Source organism: Marmota marmota, unplaced genomic scaffold (genome assembly GCF_001458135.2).
Source record: "Marmota marmota marmota unplaced genomic scaffold, marMar, whole genome shotgun sequence".
Classification (NCBI taxonomy): Eukaryota; Metazoa; Chordata; class Mammalia; order Rodentia; family Sciuridae; genus Marmota; species Marmota marmota.
This window is the reverse complement of record NW_025999891.1, coordinates 1,158,348-1,180,905: the sequence shown is the minus strand read 5'-3', so window position 1 is coordinate 1,180,905 and position 22,558 is coordinate 1,158,348. Positions and strand designations below refer to the sequence as shown.

Genomic DNA, 22,558 nt, shown 5'->3' with positions numbered 1-22,558 from the left:
GTGGTTCTTAAAATTTAACAATAAGAAAACAAATAATCTGGGGCTGGGATTGTGGCTCAGCAGTAGAGCGTTCGCCTAGCATGTGAGGGGCCCTGGGTTCCATTCTCAGGACCACATAAAAATAAATGAATGGAATAAAGGTATTGTGTCCAACTACAGCTAAAAAAATAATATTAAAAAAATAAGAAAAGAAAAAGAAAACAAATAATCTGCCAGCTGCAGAGGTACACCTATAATCCCAGGAGCTCTGGAGGCTAAGGCAGGAGGATCTTGAGTTCAAAGCCTGCCTCAGCAACTTAGCAAGGCTCAAAGCAACTCAGTGAGATCATGTCTCTAAATAAAATATTAAAAAGGGGCTTGGGATGTTGCTCAGTGGTTAAGCAGCTCTAGGTTCAATCTCTGGTACCAAAAGGGAAAAAAATAAATAAATAATCCATCTTAAAAATGTGTAGGGTTGAAGTATAGGTTAGTGGTAGAATGCAAGCTCAGCATATAAAAAACCCTGAAAAAAAAAAATTTTTTTTTTGTAGTTGCAGATGGACAGCATGGATTTATTTTATTTATTTATTTTTTTGTGGTACTGAGGATCAAACAATGCCTTACATGTGCTCGGCAAATGCTCTGCCACTGAGCTACAGCCCCAGCTCCAAGCCCTGAATTTAATCCCTAGTGTATGCTGCTGTGTGTGCACGCACAAAGGCAAAATATCTGAGCAGACAACTTATTAAATTAGATAAATATCTATAAATTAGATAAATAAACATGAAGAGATGCTCAACTTATCATAAGTCATAGAAAATTGAAAGTTAAAATGAAAAAACTACTACATGCCTAGATTGGTAAGTAAAATGCAGAAACAACTAAACACATAATGGCATAAAAAGTAATTAGGGATAACCTTAATCAACAATGCATATGACCTCTACAATGAAAACTATAGCAAGGCTCGTGGAACACACTTACAACCCCAGCTACTAGAGAGGCAGAGGCAGGAGGATTGCAAGTTGAAGACCAGCCTGGGCAACACAGTGAGACAAAAACCAAAAAAAGGGCTGGGGATGTAGCTCAGTGGTAGAGTGCACCTAGGTTCAATCCCTGTACTGCCAAAACCAAAAAGCAAACAAAAATCCAAAAACCCATAAAAGAAGATCTGAGCAGAGGAAAGCTATACCATGTTCATAAACTAGAATACTGTTGAGATGTCAATTCTTTCCAAACTGATACATAAAATAAACTTACTTCCAATCATAACTCCAGTGTTTGTCAAAAGAACTGTTAAATAAATCAATGAAAAAAGAAAAAAAAAAAAAAAAGGAGAGCGCTTAAATGCTTATCTGCTGTTTGAAAGAAGTATTGAAGCAATCCAATGGAGGCAAAGAATGTCTTTTCAACAAATGTGCTGGAATAACAGCTTTGGCTGTTATTTCCCCACAGTTCCATGTGGGAAAAAGCCAAAACTCAATCTTTATCTTACAAAGTCCTTACTACATACAAAATTAATTTAAAATGGATCACAGACCTAAATGTAAAAGCTAAAACAATATAGGTTTTAGAGGAAAACCAAGTAGAAAAGCTTTATAACTTAGGCATTTTAGTTCTCAAAAATTAGTATCCAAAAAATAGAAACATGATAAGTTTGATTTTTTTTAAATTGGAAATTTAATTTTTTATTCTAATTTGTTAAAATAAGACAGCAAAATCATTACAATTCATATTACACACAAAGAACACATTTTTTTATATCTCTGGTTGATTACAAAGTATATTTACACCATTCATGTCTTCATTCATTTCTTAGGGTAATGATATCCATATCTCATTCTACCATCTGATAAGTTTGATTTTATTACAATTAAAAACTTTTGTTCACCAGCTGGGTACAGTGGCACATGTCTATAATCCCAGTGGCTTGGAAGGCTGAGGCAGGAGGATCACGAGTTTAAAGCCAGCCTCAGCAACAGTGAGACACTAAGCAACTCAGTGAGACCCTGTCTCTAAATACAAAATAGGGCTGGGGATGTGGCTCAGTGGTTGAGTGCCCCTGAGTTTAACCCCTAGTACCAAAAACAATAACAAAAAAACCTTTTGCTCACCAAAGACACTGTTAAGAACATGAATAAGCAACAGGCTGAGTGAAAATATTTAGAAAACATGTATCTAACAAAGTACTTGTAGCCATAATACACAATAATTTTCTTTAATTGGATTTTCTTTAATCCAATTAAAGAAAACAGGCAAAGGACCCTTCACAAAGAAACTATCTAGAGGTGGTAGAGCTCAGTGGTAAAGCACTTGCCTAGCACATGTGAGGCTCTGGGTTCGATTCTCAGCACCACATAAAAATAAATAAATAAAATAAAGGTAGTGTGTCCATCTACAACTTAAAAAAAAAAAAAAATCTAGCTGGGTGACATATGCCTGTAATCCCAGTGACTTGGGAGGCTGAGGTAGGAGGGTCACAGCCAGTTCAAAGCTAGCCTCAGCAGTTTAGCGAGACCCTGTCTGAAAAATAAAAAGTTAAAAGGGCTAGGAATGTAGCTCAGTGGTAGTGTATTTGTCTAACATGTACAGGCCCTGGGTTTGATCCTTAGCACTGTAAAATAAGAGGGAAAAAAGTATATATGGTATATGATTTCCTCATCAAAGTTCTAAAACAGATAAATCTAACCTATGATGGGAAAAAAATCAGAATGCAGACTGCTTCCTGGGATGGAGTTAGAGATAAAGACAGCATGTAAGATTCTATGCTGTGGCCAGGTGAGGTGGTGCATGCGTGTAATCCCAGCAACTAGAGAAGCTGAGATAGGAGGGTCACAAGTTTGAGGCAAGCCTGAGCAACTCAGCAAGATAAAAAATTTAAAAAGGGATGGATATGTAGCACAGTGGTAGCATGTCCTGGGTTCAATCCCTAGCACTGGGGAAAAAAGATTCTATATTCTGATAGGTTTCTGAATGTGTATACAGGTGTATATCTATAATTTAGCAAAAGCATATTTAATAGTTGTCATTGGATGTAAATTTTACCTTAAAAGAAAAAAAATATTAAATTTTGGACTCTAGTCAATTTTATAACACACACACACATTCTGAAGGATTAAGAAAAAAATGTACTGATGACATACATTCAAAAATTTTTTAAAAAAATGGATGGATGAAGAAAGAGGGAAGGATAGATGGATAAGTACAATAGAATGAGAAAGTATATAGGTGTTGGTTTTAAGTGGGCTCACTATAAAATGCTTTCAACTTTGTTGTATAATAAAATGGAAGAATATGAATTACATTATAAAAAAAAAGGACAACATTTCGATTTGCTGAATGTAGTTGAATTAAAAACAGAAAAATCTCTTTCCCTTTAACTTACAATAAGCATGAACACATTGCTGAGGCTGGCTTCAAACTTGTGATCCTCCTGCCTCAGCCTCCCAAGTCACTGGGATTACAGGCATGTGTCACTGCACCCAGCAAGGTATCTTTTTTTTTTTTTTTTTAAATTGTAGATGGACACAATTCCTTTATTTTATTTATTTATTTTTATGTGGTGTTGAGGATCGAACCCAGTGCCTCACATGTGCTAGGCAAGCGCTTTACCACTGATATCTTCTTTCAGATCTCTATTCAGATCTTTTGCCTGTTTTCTTTAAAGAGCTACCTCATTAGCTGTAATGGAGACATGTTAAAGGAGGGCAGATGTCAGAATGCCAGCCTTGCCACTTTAAAGAAAGACTTCAGTTGCTGCCTCATAACATTGGCTGTTATCTATATCTCCAAATTATAAAGTCTAGAAATGTTGGAAATGTTGAAAATGTAGAGGCATTTTCAATATCCACAAGGCAAGACTGGAAGCAAGAGATATACATTTGGCTTTGGCAGTGGGAGGGGAAGGGGCAATGGCAAAGCTAAGTCAGAAGTGGCTCTTCTCTTAAGAGCCTCTTGGGCTCCAGTAGTTCTGTGTTTGGACATCAGCCCCATATACTGGCTTAAAACATGAAGAAACCAGACAAGTTCACTGGTGGGACCGGCCAGGGGAGCTGAAACAAGTCCTGTAAACAACAAATGTTTATCTGGGCAGATAACCTGGCAGACAGCCTCATCCTGATCTTAAGCAACTTGAAACCCACCGCAGGAGGTTGAGAGCAGAGGGTCCCCTGCTCTTTGCCACATGGGTAGGAAGCAGAGATGGAAGGTGGTCCTGGCTCCAACCACAAGAGAGGCAGTAGAAAGCCACTCTCTGCAAATATGCCAGCTTCTTCCTTACTGGGTGATGGCCAGATTTCCTTAAACACAGTGGGTGGGGACAGAGAAGTCAAGTCAACCAACACTAAACAATGCCACCGCATGAAGTTGGCTGTTACACCACAGCCCTGAAGGTATGAGGCGCTCTGGCGTGTTTGGCTGCTGCCACAGGAACCACATTGGCTGAGGGCTTCCCCAGGCCTGGGTGGGAGGCTCGTCACTGACTTCGGCCACACACACAGGCTCAGTCGCCACCTAAGTCAGTGGCAAACAGCTGCTGAGACGAAAGGAGCAGACCCAGGGCACTATGCACTGCACAGCAAAATCTCCCACGTCAGGAGACTTCAGACAATATTTATAAGAGCCATATGGCTTAAACCTCATGGAGGAACTAGGAAAACGGCTGTACAAGGGAAGGAGGCAGCTGGAAGGAAGGACTGGAGGTGGGTGATGGCACGGAGACTACTTTCATTGACAAATGACTGCACTGACAACTGACTTCACAAACAATTTTACTACCAGTTATGGAACCTTACTTCCTAACTGAGGGATTGAATCTTGGCCCTGGCTATTCTTCCCACCTCTATGTCTCTGCCCACACTCTTGCAGATAGGGAAGTGGAACCAACAGTTTACTACCTAAAGTGAAAGATCAGCTCTTGCTCTGCAGACTAATGCTGAGTTCTTCTTCAGGGAATGGCATGGAGATAGCTTAAGCAATGGTTTTTGCTCTGAAACAGCACCAAAGCCCAGCAGAACAATAAGGGTGTGGATCTCAGATGGAGTCCAGAGAAGTGTATGTGTTGTCTTTATTTTTTGGGGGGGGGGGGGGGGGGGGGGGGGGAATGCTAATTCATTCTTTTGACTTCATTCACACTTATAGCTGCTTTATAATCATTTCCTGAAAACACAGTAGGAAGAGAGTGGTATTTGCTCACCGCACCCTCCATCTAACCGGCCCCAGCAATCCAAATATGTTTTAAACTGAGAAGAGGCCAGCTTTCTGCCTTTGGCAGCACTGAAGGCCAGACATTACTAGCACTCCTGTGAACAGCTCAAGGCTCCACCCAAATCAGACTGCACACACTGAAATCCAAGAGGAATATCATTCCAACACAACAGCCCAGGAAAGAAGAGAGATGAGGAAGCTGGGTGGGGCAGCTGGGACACTTCTAAGTTCTGACACCAGAACACCCAAGTGGTTAGAACAGGCATTCTGGTAGCATGGTGACAGATCAACTATAATGTGGGAAAACCCAAACACTACAATAAAGAAGTTATCTCTGCACGAAGAGGGGTGAGAATAAGGATGGGGAATAAGGGCAACAGGGTGGAGAATAAGGGTAGGCAGAGGAAGGTGGAAAAATAAATTTGAGGGAAACTGGGTAGCTGCTAGACTAGTCCAATTCTGAAAACACAAGAGATACTCCAATTTCTTTTCATAAGCTGAAGCAGAGTGGTTACAGGAAGGTCAGGACACACAGTTCCATTTCTATAGTGGACTGGAGGGCTTCTCTGCAAGAGTCATATAGCACCACAAACTCACAGCATCTGGCTGTCAAAGGTGAAGAGACCTTTTTTCCTGCAGTTGCCTCTGAGCTCTAAGAAACCAATTTTACTTCTTAATTTTCCTGTTTACTCTGAAAAGATTTACAATATCCCCGAGGGGTTTTTAAGAATGCTAGGGAGTGGGCAGGAGACTGGCCCCAGTCCCAGGGTTATAGCTCTTTTGCATTTTCATATTACTTCTTACCTGATAGGAAAAATAAAACAGATGCTAAAGGGACGTTTGCTGGTTTAATTAATTTTTTTTGTTGTTGTTTCTGATGTGCAAGGATCTCTTGGACTCTTGACCCTAAAGGAAGGTATAACTGGAGTGCAACAATTAAAGGCATGTAAAGATATTTAAAAAAAGATTGTTGTTCCAATGAAAACAACATCAGTATGGTGAACAAAGTATATGTACTTCAAAACAATCACTATATTCATCTGGAGAGGGAATTGCTTTTGGGCACATGGTCCCTGCTTCTGTGGAAATAGGAAAGGCAGAAAGAGTTCCATTTCTGCAAGAGGCAGAATTGGTCTTTTGCTAGACTTTTTTTTTTTTTTTTAATGCAATAGTGTGGGAGACCAACCTTACACGTGACTGAGTCACACTCCCCAGCTGAGTGCTGAGGCGCTCAGTCACAGAAATGTGGCATAGCTTTCCCCACCCTTCTTGGGTTCGAGGGTTGGTGCGTGGGTGTGTCTTGCTACAGCCCCATGAGTGAAGCTATGCTCACCTGTTCCTTTGTAATATAATTCCTTGCCCTGTTTAGGATAGAATCTTCCATGGAAGTGCCTTGTGTGTGTCCCCTTCTCTTACTGTGCCCTTAGATGTGGCCTACCCAGGTGTCAGTCAACCTGCTGACAGTGGACATCATGAAGATAGACTCAGACCCCTGAAACCTGACCCCTTGCCTCATTTGAATAGCTTCTCCTCAATAAAAGGGGTCAGTGCATGCTCTCGCTCGCTCTCTTTCTGTGGACCCTTAAGGTCAGAGGAGCCGTCACAGTGACCCCAAATAAAAAGGTATTTGTGTCTCTTGTGTGGTTATTTCATGCAGCCCAATTAGCCCAGTTTAACTGGAGTGACTCCTGAGCCTTTTAGTCGCGAGAACAGAAACCCGGCAAAATAGGTTCTCCTTGGTTCTGAAGAAAACCAGACACATCCAAAAGAAATCAAGAGAGGCCTGGTGCAGTCTCATACATAGCCATCTCAAATCTCCCAAAGAGAGAGGACCTGAAGGGACATTACCCATGCCTGCCACCCCCTTTAATCATGCATTCCCTAGAATCCATTCATTCTAAGACCATTGAGGTCACCACAGTCCAATGTTTATTTTTAAAAAGAAAAAACATCTAAGGGTGGTTTTCTAGGGCTGTACTGTCCAACAGAATGGGCATTAGCCACATGGTGGCTACTTAAATTCAATTTACCTAAAATTAAGTATAATTAAAAATTCAGGATCTGGAATGTAGTTCACAGGTAGAACATTTGCCTAGCATGTAGTACTGGGAGGGTAGGGCAACCAGTTCTAGTAAATGGAAAAATATCTCATAATCATGGATTGAAATATTTAATAGTTAAGATGACAATAATACCCAATCCAATCTTCAATGTAATCCCTATCAAATCACAATGGCATTCTTTGCAGAAACAAACAAACAAAAATCCTGTAATTCAGGTGGGTGCAGTGGTGCATGCCTCCTGTAATTCTAGCAACTTGGGAAGCGAGGCAGGAGGAGCACAAGTTCAAAGCCAGCCCTAGTATCTTAGTGAGACCCTGTCTCATAATAAAAAATAAAAAGGGATGGGAATACCCAGGTTCATTCCACGTTCCCGCCCCCCAAAAAATCCTATAATTCATATAGAATGTCAAGGGACCCAAAAAGCCAAACAAACAATCTTGAAACAGAATAAGAATTGGAGGATCATGCTTCCTGATTTCAAAACTTACTAGAAAGTTAAAGTAATAAAAACAGTATGGTACTGGTATAAGGATATATATAATGCCCAACAAAATACAATAGAGTGCCCAGAAATAAACCCTCATGTATATATGATGAAATTTTTACAAGGATGCCAATATCATTCAACAGAGAAAAGACATGCTGAGAAAATTGGATATCTACAGGAGAAAGTTAGGTCCTTACCTAAAACACATAAAAATCAACTCAAAATAGATCAAACCAGGCTTCCCTCATGTTAGGAAGCCTTCTTATCACTGAACTATGTTTCCAGCTCCAAGAAATGATTCTTTTGTTTGTTTTGTTTTTTGGTGCTGAGGATTGAACCCAGGGCCTTGTGCATTGGTAAGCATTCTACCGAGTTATAGCCCCCAGCCCCAAGAAAAAATTCTTAATATATTAAAGAAAAATATAGAGAACAGTCAACAAACACCAGAGTTCAATCCCCAACACTAGAAAAGAGGGTGGGGAGGGGATGAATGAATGAGAATATTGGGCTATTTTAGGAAGGATATGATATTCTACATTAGAAATTACTGTATATCCTCATATTAACAGGCTAAAAATAGAAAAACTGTGATCACTGACAGATAATAAAAAATAATAGGGCTGGGGATATAGCTCAAGTTAGGAGAGTGCTTGCCTTGCATGCAGAAAGCCCTGGGTTCAAACAACCCAGCACCATACACACACACACACACACACACACACACAAAATAAATAAATAAATAAATAGCATTAAGCAATGTTATTTATTTATAATAATAATAATAATAAAACCTCAGCAAACTAGGGATAGAAGGTAATACCCTTAACCTGATGAAGATACTTATCAGAAGTCTAGCAAATATCAGATTTAATGATGCAACTTTAGAAGCATGCTATAAAAGTCAGAACAAAGTAAGGATTTCTGTTATTATGGCCCCTATTATAGGAATAATAAAACAGTTCAGCGAGGTTGGTAGACATAAGATCAAGGGAAAGGAACAGTATTCATATTCATACAAGTTAGTAATAAACTAGAAATAAAATATTAAAACTACATTAGGGTTTTCTTAGAAATATTACAAAATATCCTTGAAGGGCATAAAAGAATAAATTCACAGTATATCATGTTTATGGAAGAACACTTTATATTGTAAATATAGTATTCTCTCCAAATTAATCTTTGAATTCAGTACAACTGCAAACAAAATCCCACTACATAATTTGTGGAATTTGAAAAGTTGATTGCATCTGGATGAAAGGTTAGCCAAGGTATTTCTGCAAAAAATTAAGAAGGTGAGAAATTTACTCTAGTAGTTTTAAGAACTTAAGAACCAGAATGGTGGTACTGACCTGCTCAGTGGATCAGTGGAATAGATCCACACATAAGAAAATCTGATTTACAAAAATAAATTCCAGAAGGAACAAAGACATCAATGTATACAGAAAAACTAAAACATTTAGAAGAAAAAACTGTACGTGTATATATATTCCTTGTGACCTCAGGTTAGATAAAGATTTTTTCCTATGCAAAACTGCAATTATTCTTGGTAATATTTTAATCTAAAAAAGTGGCTAAAAAAAAAAAGATCATATGACAAGAACTTAACAGTAACCATTTTAGCCACCAAATTGTAAGTGCTGGCTTATTATTGAGGAATTGATTTTCCTATACTGTAAATCTTCAAACATATTTGTTACTAAATACATTGTAGTGATTCTTGTTTTAATTAAATTTGTCTTATTATGGAAAATTTCAAACATACTCAAAGACTAATATAATAAATAAAACTGATAAAGTCACCCAGCTTCAACAATTAACAATACATGGCCAAATCAGTCATGGTGATGTGTGCCTGTAATCCCAGTGGCTTGGGAGTCTGAGGCAGGAGGATCATGAGTTCAAAGCCAGCCTCAGTAATTTAGTGAGACCCTACCTCTAAATTTCAAAAACAAAAAAAGCAGGGTGTGAGGGGATGTGGTTCAGTGGTTAAGCACCCCTCGGTTGAATTCCAGGTACCAAAGGCAGGGGCGGGAAGGCCAATACTGCACACCTAGGAAGAATTTCTTTTCTTTTTTTTTTTTTTAATAGGCCTAGGGATCAAACCCAGGGTCTTCTACATGCTAGGCAAGTGCTCTACAATCAACCTACATTTCCACCCAGGAAGAATTTCTTAAGTACGACACAAGTCATAAAGAAAATAACTGATAATTCTTTCATAAAAAGATTTCTATACAAATGAAAACACTATTATTTAATTTTAAAAGATAAAGTGCAGTTTGGGAGATTTGCAAAGCACATAGGCAATGAATAATTCCCATTCAGATTTGTATCACATCAGTATGACTCAATCAGAAGTAGAGAGAAGGGGCTAGGATTGTGGCTCAGTGGTAAAAAGCTTGCCTAACATGTGTGCGGCCCTGGGTTCAATTCTCAGCACTGCATATAAATTAAAATAAAATAAAATAAAGGCCCATTGACAACCAAAATAAAAAAGAAGTAGAGAGAAAATGGGCAGAAGATATGAAGAACATGTAATTAAAAGAAGAGGAATCTGGGGCTGGGGATGTGGCTCAAGCGGTAGCGCGCTCGCCTGGCATGCGTGCGGCCCGGGTTCGATCCTCAGCACCACATACAAACAAAGATGTTGTGTCTGCCAAGAACTAAAAAATAAATATAAAAAAAAAAAAAAAAAGGAAGAGGAATCTTGGCCAGACATGCATGGTATGTGTGTGTCACAGGGAGACAGGAGTTATGGTCCCTATACTGAAGAGGCTTAGCCAGGAGAATTTCAAGCTTAGGAGTTTGAAACTGGCTTTGGCAATATAGCAAGACTATATTTCAAAATGGAAGGATATAAAATAAAACTAAAATAGGAATCTAAAATGGCTAATAAACATATCAAAAATGCTTAACCTCTTTAGTAATTAGGAAAACACAAAATAAAATAGGACATGATATAGAATCCACTCTATTGCCAAAAATCAAAAGTATGGAAATGCCTAGTATATTGGTAAAAATGTGGAAAAGCTGGAATACATATACTTTTACAGTTAGTATAAAGTAAACTGGTGTGATCACCTTGGAGAGCTAGGTAAGTTGATGATGAATGTAACTTACAACCCAGCAATTGTGCATCTGGATACATTTCTTTTCTTTTTTTGGAGATGGGGTCTTGCTACGTTGCCTAGGCTGTTCTCAAGAGATCCAACCTCAGGCTCCTGAGTAGTTGGGACTATAGATACATGCCACCATGCCCAGCTCTCTCTTTTCTCTCTCTCCTCTTCTCTTCTCCCTCCTCAGTACTAGAGATTGAACCCAAGGTTGCTTAACCACTAAGCCACATCCCCAGCTCTTTTAAAATATTTTATTTAGAGACAGCGTCTGGCTGAGTTGCTTAGTGCCTTGCTAAGTTGCTGAAGACTGACTTTGAACTCAGCCACCTGAGCCACTGGGATTATAGGTGTGTACCACCATGCACAGCTAGATATATTTCTTAAAGAAAGTCATTAATACAAAGCAATCACAGTATTGATGGTAGCAGCAAAAGAAAAAAAAAAACGTACCTATAAAAGATCAATATACTGTGATATGTAATTTGGTCATTGTATAAATATATTTAAAATGAAAAAGAAACAACTATATGTATCAACATGGATAAATCTAAAAACTGTAAGGTTAGTATGAAAATCAAATCAAAGCAGATGATACATATGCCATAAGTAAAAAGTCTAAACATGCAAAACAATACTATATTATTTATGGAAATATACACGTTAAGAAGATGAACAGAAAAAATGAATTCAAGGTAGTGAGTACTTTTAGGGAAGAAGAAAGAGAAATATAACCCTGCAGGAGTACACAGAGGGTTTCAACTCTTATCCATAATGTATTCTTTCTTTTAAAGCTGGGCGGAATGAACCCAAGTGTTTGTTGACTATTCTCTATTTTTCTTTAATGTGTAAGAATCATTTCTTGGACCTGGGAACATAGCTCAGTGATAAGAGTGCTTCCTAGCATGAGGGAAGCCTGGGTTTAATGTCTAGCACCAAAAAAACAAAAACAAACAAACAAAAAAACTTGAATTTGGAACCTTGTGTATCCAAGCAAATAGAGATTAGGATTAGTTACTAAAAAGAGTTTTAATCTGTGTGGTGGAGCACAGCATCCATTTATTCCATTTATGACTATCATACACCATCAGTCCTTCTCCTTTAAGGGTAGCAGAACTGGAGCTCAAAGCAGCAGTGATAAATTTGTGTGATTGATTAAATTAAACCAAATCCCATTGTCTCTTATCAAATTGCCCCTTTAACAGAAGCTGAATTTATTTTGCTGCTTTCTTTACTTCTTAAGTCTCTGTTTCACCTCAAGGTCCAGAAGGTAAGAGATGGTGTCTGTCTCACCACAGACTCCCTAGCACTTTGAACAGTGCCTGGCAAATAGTATGTGCTCAATAAATACCTAATGTTAAATGAATGCCAGAAGTCAGGCCTGTCAGAAGTAACTTAAGGGGTGATGTGTGACTGTTGCAGAGAAGCCCAAACTACATATGGACTGTAAGTTTAAGCACCAGGTTCTGTGAGGGGTCTATGGAGAAGAGATGTGTAATGATACACAGATGGTACTCTCACCAGCCACAGCTAGGATTAGAACACAGGAGGCAGGGAAGTGGGAGAAAGAGAAAATAAAAAATTATATTTGAAAACCAAATTTCTATTAACAAGACAGAGCAACTTTGAACTTCTGGATTCTCTACAGATATCTAATTAATTACCCAGTACAATCTTTTTATTCAAGTTCTAACATGAGTTCCAGGATATGAACTTTCTAAAAACCTGAAGTACATCACTTAATTTCTTTTCCCAGCCTCAGGTCTGGGAGAGGGACAGACGAAAGGGGACAGCAAAGGAAAAACAAGACATATCAAACGTACTACTTTGTTTTGTTCTGTTTGTGATACTGGGATCAAACCCAGAACCTTGTGAATCCTAGGAAAGTGCTCTAGCCTGAGCTATATCCTCAGCCCTCCGTTTATTGCTTTTGAGGCAGATTTTGAATAATCGTGAGAACAAATGCATGCTTGTAGGGAAGTGGCTTGAAAGGATCTTCACCCTGGGCAGTAGTGAAGGCTACCATCATAAATGCCACCTTTAGGCAATTATAGTAGCCCTTCCTTAGTTTCACTTTCTGCAGGTTCAGTTACCTGTGCCCAACTGCAGTCTGAACATATTACATGGAAAATTCTAGAAATAAAGAATTCATAAGTTTAAACTGCATACTATTCTAGGTAGTCTGATGAAATCTCACACTATGGTGCTGTCCTGCCTGAGACACAGATTATCCCTTTGGCCAGACTATCCACACTGTGTTATTCTTCCAATTGTCACTTAGTAGCCATTTCAGTTATCAGACTTAAAAAAAAAAAACAAAAACAAACAAACAACAGTACTGAATATATGTAGGGTTCAGTACTATCCCTGGTTTCAGACACCTACTGGGAATCTCAGAATATATTCCCTGAGGCTAAAAGGGGACCAACACTGCACTCCCACAAAAGGCCCTGTAGAGAAGCAGTGATTCAAAGAATGGGCTTGAATTTGGATGCTGTCATTTACTACCTGTGTAACTTTAGGCAAATTACTTAAAAATTCTGTACTTCAGTTGTTTTTTTTTTTTGTTTTTTTTTGGTACTGGGGATTGAACCCAGGAGTGCTTTACCGCTAAGCCACATACCCAAAGAGTCATTTTTATATTTTTAAATTTTGACAGGGTTTTGTTAAGTTACTTAGGGTTTTGCTAAGTTACTTAGGGCCTTGCTAAATTGCTGAGGGTGGCCTCAATCTTGTGATCCTCCTGCCTCAGCCGCCTCAGTCACTGGTATCACAGGTGTGCACTACCATGCCTGGCCGTTGTAGCTCATTTACACATAAAATGGAGACTAATAACAGTACCTATTGCATAAAATAGTTGTGAGGACTGAATGTTTTAATACATGTAAAGCTCTTAGAATACTACCTTGGACACTACCAGTCCTCAATAAACTGTAGTTTTTATTGTTATTATTCATTCAGTGGGGGGCTATATTTGATTCTTTGGAGGAAGTGGTAGACCTGGAGACTTATGACTATATCATTAGCGAATGAACTGAGAGACATTATTAAACAGTGAGCAAGCACTGGACCCAAAATCAAAATACCTATTGGAGCAGAACTTTCCTAGTTTCTTCCCAATAGCCAGTCTCCCCTTCTTCAGCAGCAAAAGAAATTTGATTTTTGGCTGGGTACGTTTCGGCCCAGCCAATTGACAGTCTTCTCTGCTAGAATAGTCAGGTGATTATGAGATGTACATAGAAGTTTTATGTAAAACGTTGAAAAAAATCTCTTTTTAAAAGTGTGGGGAGGGCATCCCTTCTGCCCTCCTTCTTCATTATTGTGTTTGCTGACACTCCAGTAGCCATCCTCAGACGGGGTCTGCTCTATTTGGATATGGTTTGTTTGTTGAAATATTTTTTTCTTCATTTATTGCTTTCAATATAGTTTCAATGTGGTTTTGGGGATTAGAACCCAGGGCCTTGTGCATTCCATTCGAGGCAAGCACTCTGAGCTATATTCCCAACCCCATGTGTTGAAATTTGATCCTCACTGTGAGGTAATGAGAGGATGTAAACTTAATCAATTATGATGTGTGGAGGTGGGGCTTCTGCAAAGTGATTAGGATTAGATAAGGTCATTAGGATAGAGCCCTCATGATTGAATCTTGGTGGCTTCATATGAAGAGGGAGAGAAACAAAGCACACACACACTCTTTCTCTCTTACACACACACACTTGCATGCAGGCACATACATGCACTCCCTGCCTCTTGCCATGTGATGCCCTTGCAGCTTTGGGACTGTGCCAAAAAAAAAAAAAAAAAAAAAAAAGTCTATCACTATATGTGGCTCCTTGATCTTAGACCTACTGAACTGTGAGCCAAATTTTTCTTTTTAAAGTTACCCAGTCCTGATATTTTGTCATTGGCAACAGAAAATGGACTGCACCTAGGAGTTTGTACAGTGAGCTGGGAAAAGTATATGTGTCAGCTAATGTGGTGGAGCCAAGTGGTAGAGTCTATATACTAGTCCTGAAGTCCTGGATTGCCTACTTTTAGACTCTGGACTCAAGAGACTCCAAACTTACATGTTTAGGTCTCTGGTTGAGGTTCATATTCACTTAAACCTATAACACTTAATGGTTTATCTAGGTTCTAGCCTATTACTGCAATATGAGCTCAGACAAATTAGTCTCTCTAAATCCTAGTTTCCTCACCCATAAAACGCTGATAATGCCTCATATAGCTATAGTGGGAATCAAGTAAAAACACATCATGGCAGCACTATGTAAAATGATAATGCTGATGTAATTTTTATCAATGAATACAAGAGAGACTGAGAATGGAAAAGCAGGTGTTAAGGATGGTACAGAGATAAAGACTTAGAAAAAAGTCTAAGAGATTGTGCTTACAGGAGAAAAATAATTTCTTACAGAAGATCATGAAAGTTGGTTGCTTTGGGGAACGAATATCCAGTATCCTGCTATTACACTACTAAATTTTTTCAACAGGAATCATGTAATTTTCCATTTTTTGAGGTCCATCACCTCTGATGCTAATTCATCCCTAATTAAGAGATTTTAGTCATTCAAATCTCAATACCTCCCTCTCCATATTCTCCTTGTCATTATCCCACCCATTTTTTTTTTTGGTGTGGGGGGGATACTGGGGACTGAATGCAGGGGTGATTTATTACTGAGTTACATCCCCAGCCCTTTTTATTTATTTTTAAATTTTGAGACAGGGTCTTGCTAAGTTGCTTAGGTCTTAGATCCCTGCTAAGTTGCTGGCCTCAAACTTGGAATCCTCCTACTGCAGCCTTCTGAGTCTCTGGGATACAGGCGTGTGTCATCATGTCAGTGCCCAATTCTTTCTTTAAAAAGTTTATTTTTTAATTGAGAAACAATAATTGTTAGGTTTATGGGGTCCAATGTGATGTTTCCATGTAGGTGTACACGGTGAAATGATCAGATCAGGCTAATTAACACATGTCACAAACTTACCATTCTCTTTTAGCTATTCCAAAATATATATTAACTATAGTAACCATGATCGTGAACTTGATCATCAGAACCTATTTCTTCTGTCTGAAACTCTACCTTTTGACCAGCATTTCCCCTTTCCCCACCCATTCACTCCAACTTTCACTCTGCAACTCCTCACAAAACAGAGCAATCCTCAAAAACTTCTGGCAATGATGGAAATGTTCTATACCTATGCTTAACAATATAGTAGTCCTTAGTCCCATGTGGTGACTTGCCAACTGGAATGTGGTTTGTGTGACTGAAGATCTAAATTTTAAATTTAAATTTTAATTAATTTAATTTTAAACAGACAAGCATGGCTAGTGACTGTTACTGGTTATTGACAGTCAACCATAAAGTTCTAAGAAAGAGAATCCAGAAAATAGTACGTCATTACTTCATTTCTACTTGATTTATCTTATTTCTTCTCAATATCTATGCCAAAATGCTTTCTTCTAGCCTACTCCTAAAATGACCCTAAATCCTTGAAAAGTCTCCATTTCCCTATTTGGAATTTGAGTTTAAAGATCTTTTTTTTCCAGAGGAATAGATACATATGTGCTGAATACCCCCTCCATCCTGAATCAGATATCCTTAGGGCAAACTTTAATAAACACACCAGAATAACTACATTCATGGAATCCACAAAAAAATGCAGCAAAGATGACTCAATTTCTGAAAAGAATAGACCCTTTTTTGGCATTTTGGCCTAAAGAAATAGAAATTCTATTGTCTTTCTTGGTAAGTCTTACATACTCAATATAAGTTTAATATGTTCTTTTTATTAAATAAAACAGGAAGAGAAACAAACATGTTCTGCTTCTGGGAGAAGATCAATCTAAAATAAATAGCTGGAATCATAGCAACTGACCATGGGAAGCTTCTTGGTATAGTAAACAAAGCTGTTAAAGTAAGTAACTTGTCAATCTGAAGAATTAGTAGGTTAAAAAGTTGGATAAAAAGGTGGATAAAATAATATTGCAGGTGATTTAACTACTAAGAAAGAGCCGGTACCTCTCAACAACGCTAACCAAACACCAAGTAGGGCAGACAATGGACAATTTACTGGCCTTTTTCATTTACCTGAACAACCCTAGACATTTCTAATTAAGATTTATATATTTCAGCTCAGGACTGGGCAACTTCTATTAAAGTTTCTACTATCAGGCTGAAAGACAGGCACAGGAGAAAGGTTACTCTATATGAGGGTACAAGAGGTGATCATAATACACAGAAATGTTTTCTCACTCAAAAGATATGTTGAATAAACACCCTGACCCTGATGACCCCTCCAGGCTGCTATTCAGGTGCTTATGTTTTAGATGTGAGCAAAAGTTTAATTCCTTCAAAAACCCCTTGATGTGACTCCAAGAAATGACGTGAAAGTACTTGCTGCAGATTTTCCTCAGAGGAATACTAGCATGACCTTTTTCAAATGCAAATTGGCTTACTCATTATAGCTGTCAGATTTCTTGGGTAGGAGTTTAAAAGAAAAGGCAACACTCTGCTCTGACTTGAGCTAAGGAGTGTGGCCGCTCCAGGTTAAGTGGCAAAAGACACCTGGAGAATGATCCCTGTGAGCAGAAGCACAATGGAACTCAACCTGGATAGAATATGATGGGGAAAAAGAAGTCTTGCAGATTCTGTGCTTGATTCAGACCACCATGACTGATTTTGGCTTACCCTCACCCTGTGTTGGCTTGAGTATTCACTGGTTTTATACAGAATGCCAAAGTCCCCTGCACCTATAAGCCAATCTCCACTGTTTTAGGGCAGTAGTACCCATAAACCATGTCACTCAGCTCTGCTTCACTGGCTCTTATATACCCTCATGAGATATGCAGCACTGCACCAAACACTCAGGGATGTCAATTAGAGAGAAGTCTTGTGGAGCTCATAATCTAATATTCAGTGTGCAGTCTGAAAGGGAGATTCCAGGTATGGTGCTGCACCCCTGTAATGCAAGCTACTCAGGAGGTTGAGGCAAGAGGATCACAAATTGAGGCTAGACTATACAACTTAGGGGGATCCTGTCTCAGAATAAAAAAAATTAAAAAGGGCTGGGGATGTAGCTCATTGGTAGATCAACTCTGGGTTCAATCCCCAGTACTGCCAAAAAAAAAAAAAAAAAAAGGCAAGAGATGACCCAAGAAAATACCTGTGGCCATTCTAGTGGTTGTTATATCACATCATGGAAATACAGTTATTTAGCAGGAGGTAGGGAAAAACAACAATGACAACCCTGGAATTTCAGATATAAGAGAAAAAAATGTTGGGTAAAAGAAGGTAGTGGTTGGGATGAAAACAGAATGAATGCTTAGACTTTTTCAAATATAAAGGCCGAGGAAAGGAGAACTGGAAATTCAAACATGCCTAGGTTAAGGAGCCTGTTCCCCTCTACAGGAAGTTTATCCCTAATATCTAAATAGTCATGTTTTAAAATCAACAGTTTGCTGGTTTTCAGCTGCCACTGACTAGAACCCCCAGTGTCTCTGGCCCACAGTATAGGCAGCCTGTGCCCAGCCAGACTAGAAGACATGCAGGCCGAAGCCAGTCAGCCAGTCAGCCAGCCAGTCAGCCAGAACCCTCCCCACTTGAGGAGTCTGAGCAAAATATTAACCCTTCTAGGAGTAGTAGACAGATTCTTTAAGAGGCACAGGGCTGTTTCAGCATCCCTACCTCTTAATCAGCAGATTCTGAGACTAAGTGGTCTAGGATTCAAGGCAATTCTCAGAATGAGAACAGAAACCTACCAGCAAGTTCAGCAGGACCTTTGGTCCCCCTCCATGTTCTCCCTCCCTGTCCACTGCAGTTGCATATTCACGTCCACAGTCAAATATTTTTAAAATTTGATATAATTATCTCCTAGAAATTACTGTATTTAGCCTCTTGGGATTTAAAGCAATTAAGTGAAGATAAATTTCTTTCATGGAGCAAACTGTCAAAGGATGAAGCAATTTCATTCCCCATTTGAAGTGGAAGCTTTGGGTCATGCATGGTTTATTTGAAATAATGCCATCACCTAAAGCTGCTGATCTTATCTCTGACTCCGTTCTCTATTTCAAACTGATGGAGATATGTAGCGTGGCACTGCCTGAAGTTATGACATCTGGCTCAAGGCCAGTGAAAAAACAAGCCCGCTCCTCTTCTAGGTTTCAAGCATAAGAGGACAAAAATCATATTAAAAGAAGACAATTACATATGTGAAGTCTGTTAAACCTGAACAAGGAGCAATGTTCCCAGGGCAATGAATGTGACTGTAGAGGCACTGTACCTCTGTAAAGGCACCCTAAAAATGGGAAAATAGTGGAAGAACAGGCAGAAATGCCTCTTAAAGGGAGTAGGGTGAAATCCATGCCAAGGAACCAGATTTTTCTCTTCTAGGAGACACCAAGTCAAACAAACAGTGGGGCCTATTTCATAAAACAGCTTGATAGATGGAAAGCATACCAGGCTGAGAATCAAGAGCCCAGGGTTTTAATTCCAGCAGCATAAGGTTGTGTGTGAGATTTAGTGAGAAGTTCCTGTTAATATTTTTTTTTCAACTCCAGCTGGCACTTATTAAAAAAAAAATTCTCCATTTTGCCAATATTTAGTCAATGTGTTATTTAGATAATAGTATTCAAACTTTTTTATTGAAGCCTTCTTCAGGTGAAATTCATACACACCAGACCATATCAAGCACTGCTTTTAACAAAAGCCTTGAAGAATTAGAATTGGCTTTCAAGTATTAGTGCACTGAAATCACCTGGAGAGCTTGTTGAACCAGATTGCTGGGTTCCACGCTCAAAACTCTGATTCATAGGTCTGGGGTAGGGGCTAAGGCTGTGCAAGTTCCCAGATGAATCTGATGCTACTGGTACACATGGCACACTATGAAAACCAGTGAGACAGACAATCTGGCCTGGAAAATGATCTAGAATTGTAGTGATAAATATAATAGACACTAGCCTATAGGTGTATATTTTGATTTAATTAAAAATTTTAAGAATTTCTCAATCACATTAGGCACATTTTAAATGCTCAGCAGTTGCATATGGATATTGAAAATTTAAAATGAATGAAAATTTCGGTTTCTAAGTTGCACCAGCCACATTTCCAGTATCACTAGATGGCTAGTGGCTATTACATAGGATGGTACAGAAAGAGAATGTTTCCATCATCTCAAAATGTTCTACTACATAGCACTGATGAAGAATCTACTTGATGGGAGGCTGAGGCAGAAGGATTGCCAAGTTTGAGTCCGGCCTCAGCCACCTAGTGAGATTCTCAGTGACTTAGCAAAACCCTGTCTCAACATGAAAGATAAAAAGGGTTTGGGATGTAGCTTAGTGGTAAAGCACCCTCTGGGTTCAATTCCCAATACCTGCTCCCCCCCACCTCCCCTGCCAAAATCTATTTGATTGCACTGGTGAATGTTTTGCTTCAAGAAAAGAAAACTTCAGGAGAATTTCAAGTATATTAAGGTATGGCAGATATAGAAAAAACAGACTTTGTGATTCTGAAAAAATCTCTTTAAAATAAATAAATGAGAATTACAGGAAGACAGACTGAACTCAGTTTGAGAAGGAACTTTTTAATTGTGATTGTCTCATGACTGAGAAAACTTGGGGAATGATCTAGCGTACAGGCTACTGAGAACACTGGAAAATCATTTCTTCATTAGGTTAGGAGACCTGACCCTGACACATCTACTGCAATGAATCTGGTCCAGCTTTGTAATTATTATCACTGCTCACCATTCCTTTTGGAATCTGGGATAGTTTTCTTAAAATATGTACTTTGGGTAAAGGAACTTCCTCCAATAAGGATGTTTCAGTGATAAACCCTTCCACTTTCTGCTGTGTAAAAATGTTTTTAGAACACCAAGGCACAAGTAATAAAAGAAAAATAGATTAATTAGACTTCTTCAAAACTAAAAACTTTAAGAAAGTGATAAGACAACCAACCCAGAGTGGGAGAAAATATTTGCAACTCACACAGACCTGTTAAGGGACCTGTTAAGGGACTTGTATCCAGGACATACAAAGAACTCCTATAGGAGGATGAGGCAGGAGGATCACAAGTTTGAGGGCAGATATGACAACCTATGAGACCCCCCATCTCAAAGTAAAATATATAAAGAGCTAGTATTGTAGCCAAGTGTCAAAAAATCCCTGGGTTCACTCCCCAGTACAAATAAATAAATAAATAAATAAATAAATAAATAAAAATAAGTTTCTCACAAACTTAAAGAGTTTATCACATGATCAAAATATTCCTTTTTGTGTAAGGGGGTGGTACTGAGCACAGCTCTACCACTGAACTACGCCATATGCCCTTTTTATTTTTTATTCTGAGATAGGGTTGCACTAAGCTGCCATGGCTGGTCTTAAATTTGTGATTCTTCTACCTTACCTGGTCTTCTGAATTGCTGGGATTACAGGTATGTGCCACTGTTCCTGATACAGCAACATCATGCATAATAACCAAATAATGTCTATCAGCTAATAAAGGGATAAATAAAATATATAATTTACATACAGTGGAAAATTATCCAGACATAAAAAGAATGAGGTACTGATTCATATTACAACATAATGAATCATGAAAACATTATGAAAAGTGACAGAAAACAGACCAAAAGGCCACACACACGATTGTATAATTCTATTCAAAAATATCCAGAATAGACAAATCCAGAAAAGTAGACCAGAGGGTGAGAGATGTTAGGAGAGAATAGCAAGTGACAATAAATTTTTTTTTTGAGGTAATGAAAATGTTCTGGAATTACATACTGATGATTGTTGTACTACTCAATGAATATAAAAAATTACTGAGCCTTATGAGATGGAAATAATACCTCAACAAATGTGTTATTTAAAAAAGGAAAAAAAAGGAGCCAGGCGAGGTGATGCATACCTATAGTTCCAGTGACTCAGGAGCATGAGGCAGGAGAATGTCAAGTTGGAGGGCAGCCTCAGAAACTTAGCTTACAAGACCCATCTCAAAAAAAAAAAAAAAAAAAAAAAAAAAAAAGTTTTTATTTTATGGTTAGTAAATAATGAATTGTATTTTTTTAGGCTAAAGGGGTTTAAAAAATACCTTTTTAGTGTGTTTTTATTTTTGTGATTTTTACTGAGGTACCCCAAATTGCCAATAACGTTTACAAATGATCAGTTTTGATATATACACATATGTGAGAGAAATCATTAACACAACCAAGACAGTGAACACATCCAACACTTACTAAAATTTCCTTCTGTAATCTATTCCTTCCTCTATCTCATCCTCAAGTAACCACTGATCTGCTTTGTGTTACTATATATTATTCTGAATTTTCTCTAAAATGAAATCATACAATATGTACTCTTTCTTGTCTGAGTTCTTTAACTCAACATAATTTGGAGAGTCAGTAGTTCATTACCTTTTATTGCTGAGTTGCATTCTATGATATGGGTATATACTAAAATTTGTTGATCCATACATTTGTTGGTGGCCATTTGGGTTGTTTCCAGTTTTTGGTTATTGAAAATAAGGCTTCAGAATTCCAAAAAAAACAGGGGCTGAATGTTTTCTCTGATAAGTGGAGATGTTAATCCATAATGGAGGGTGGATGAGATGAGCAGAGGAATTTTGGATGGGGCAAAGGGGAGGTGGGGAGAGGGCAAGGGGGTAGGAAAGATGGTGGAATGAGACAGACATCATTATCCTAGGTACATGTATGACTGC

General features: G+C 38.4%; 1 protein-coding gene across 4 annotated transcripts in view; it reads right to left on the bottom strand.

Moving 5' to 3' along the window:
* The window catches only part of Smg6 (SMG6 nonsense mediated mRNA decay factor), a 226,473-nt gene that overhangs the window by 57,570 nt on the left and 146,345 nt on the right, over positions 1-22,558 (bottom strand). The gene's annotated exons all lie outside the window — the stretch shown is intronic.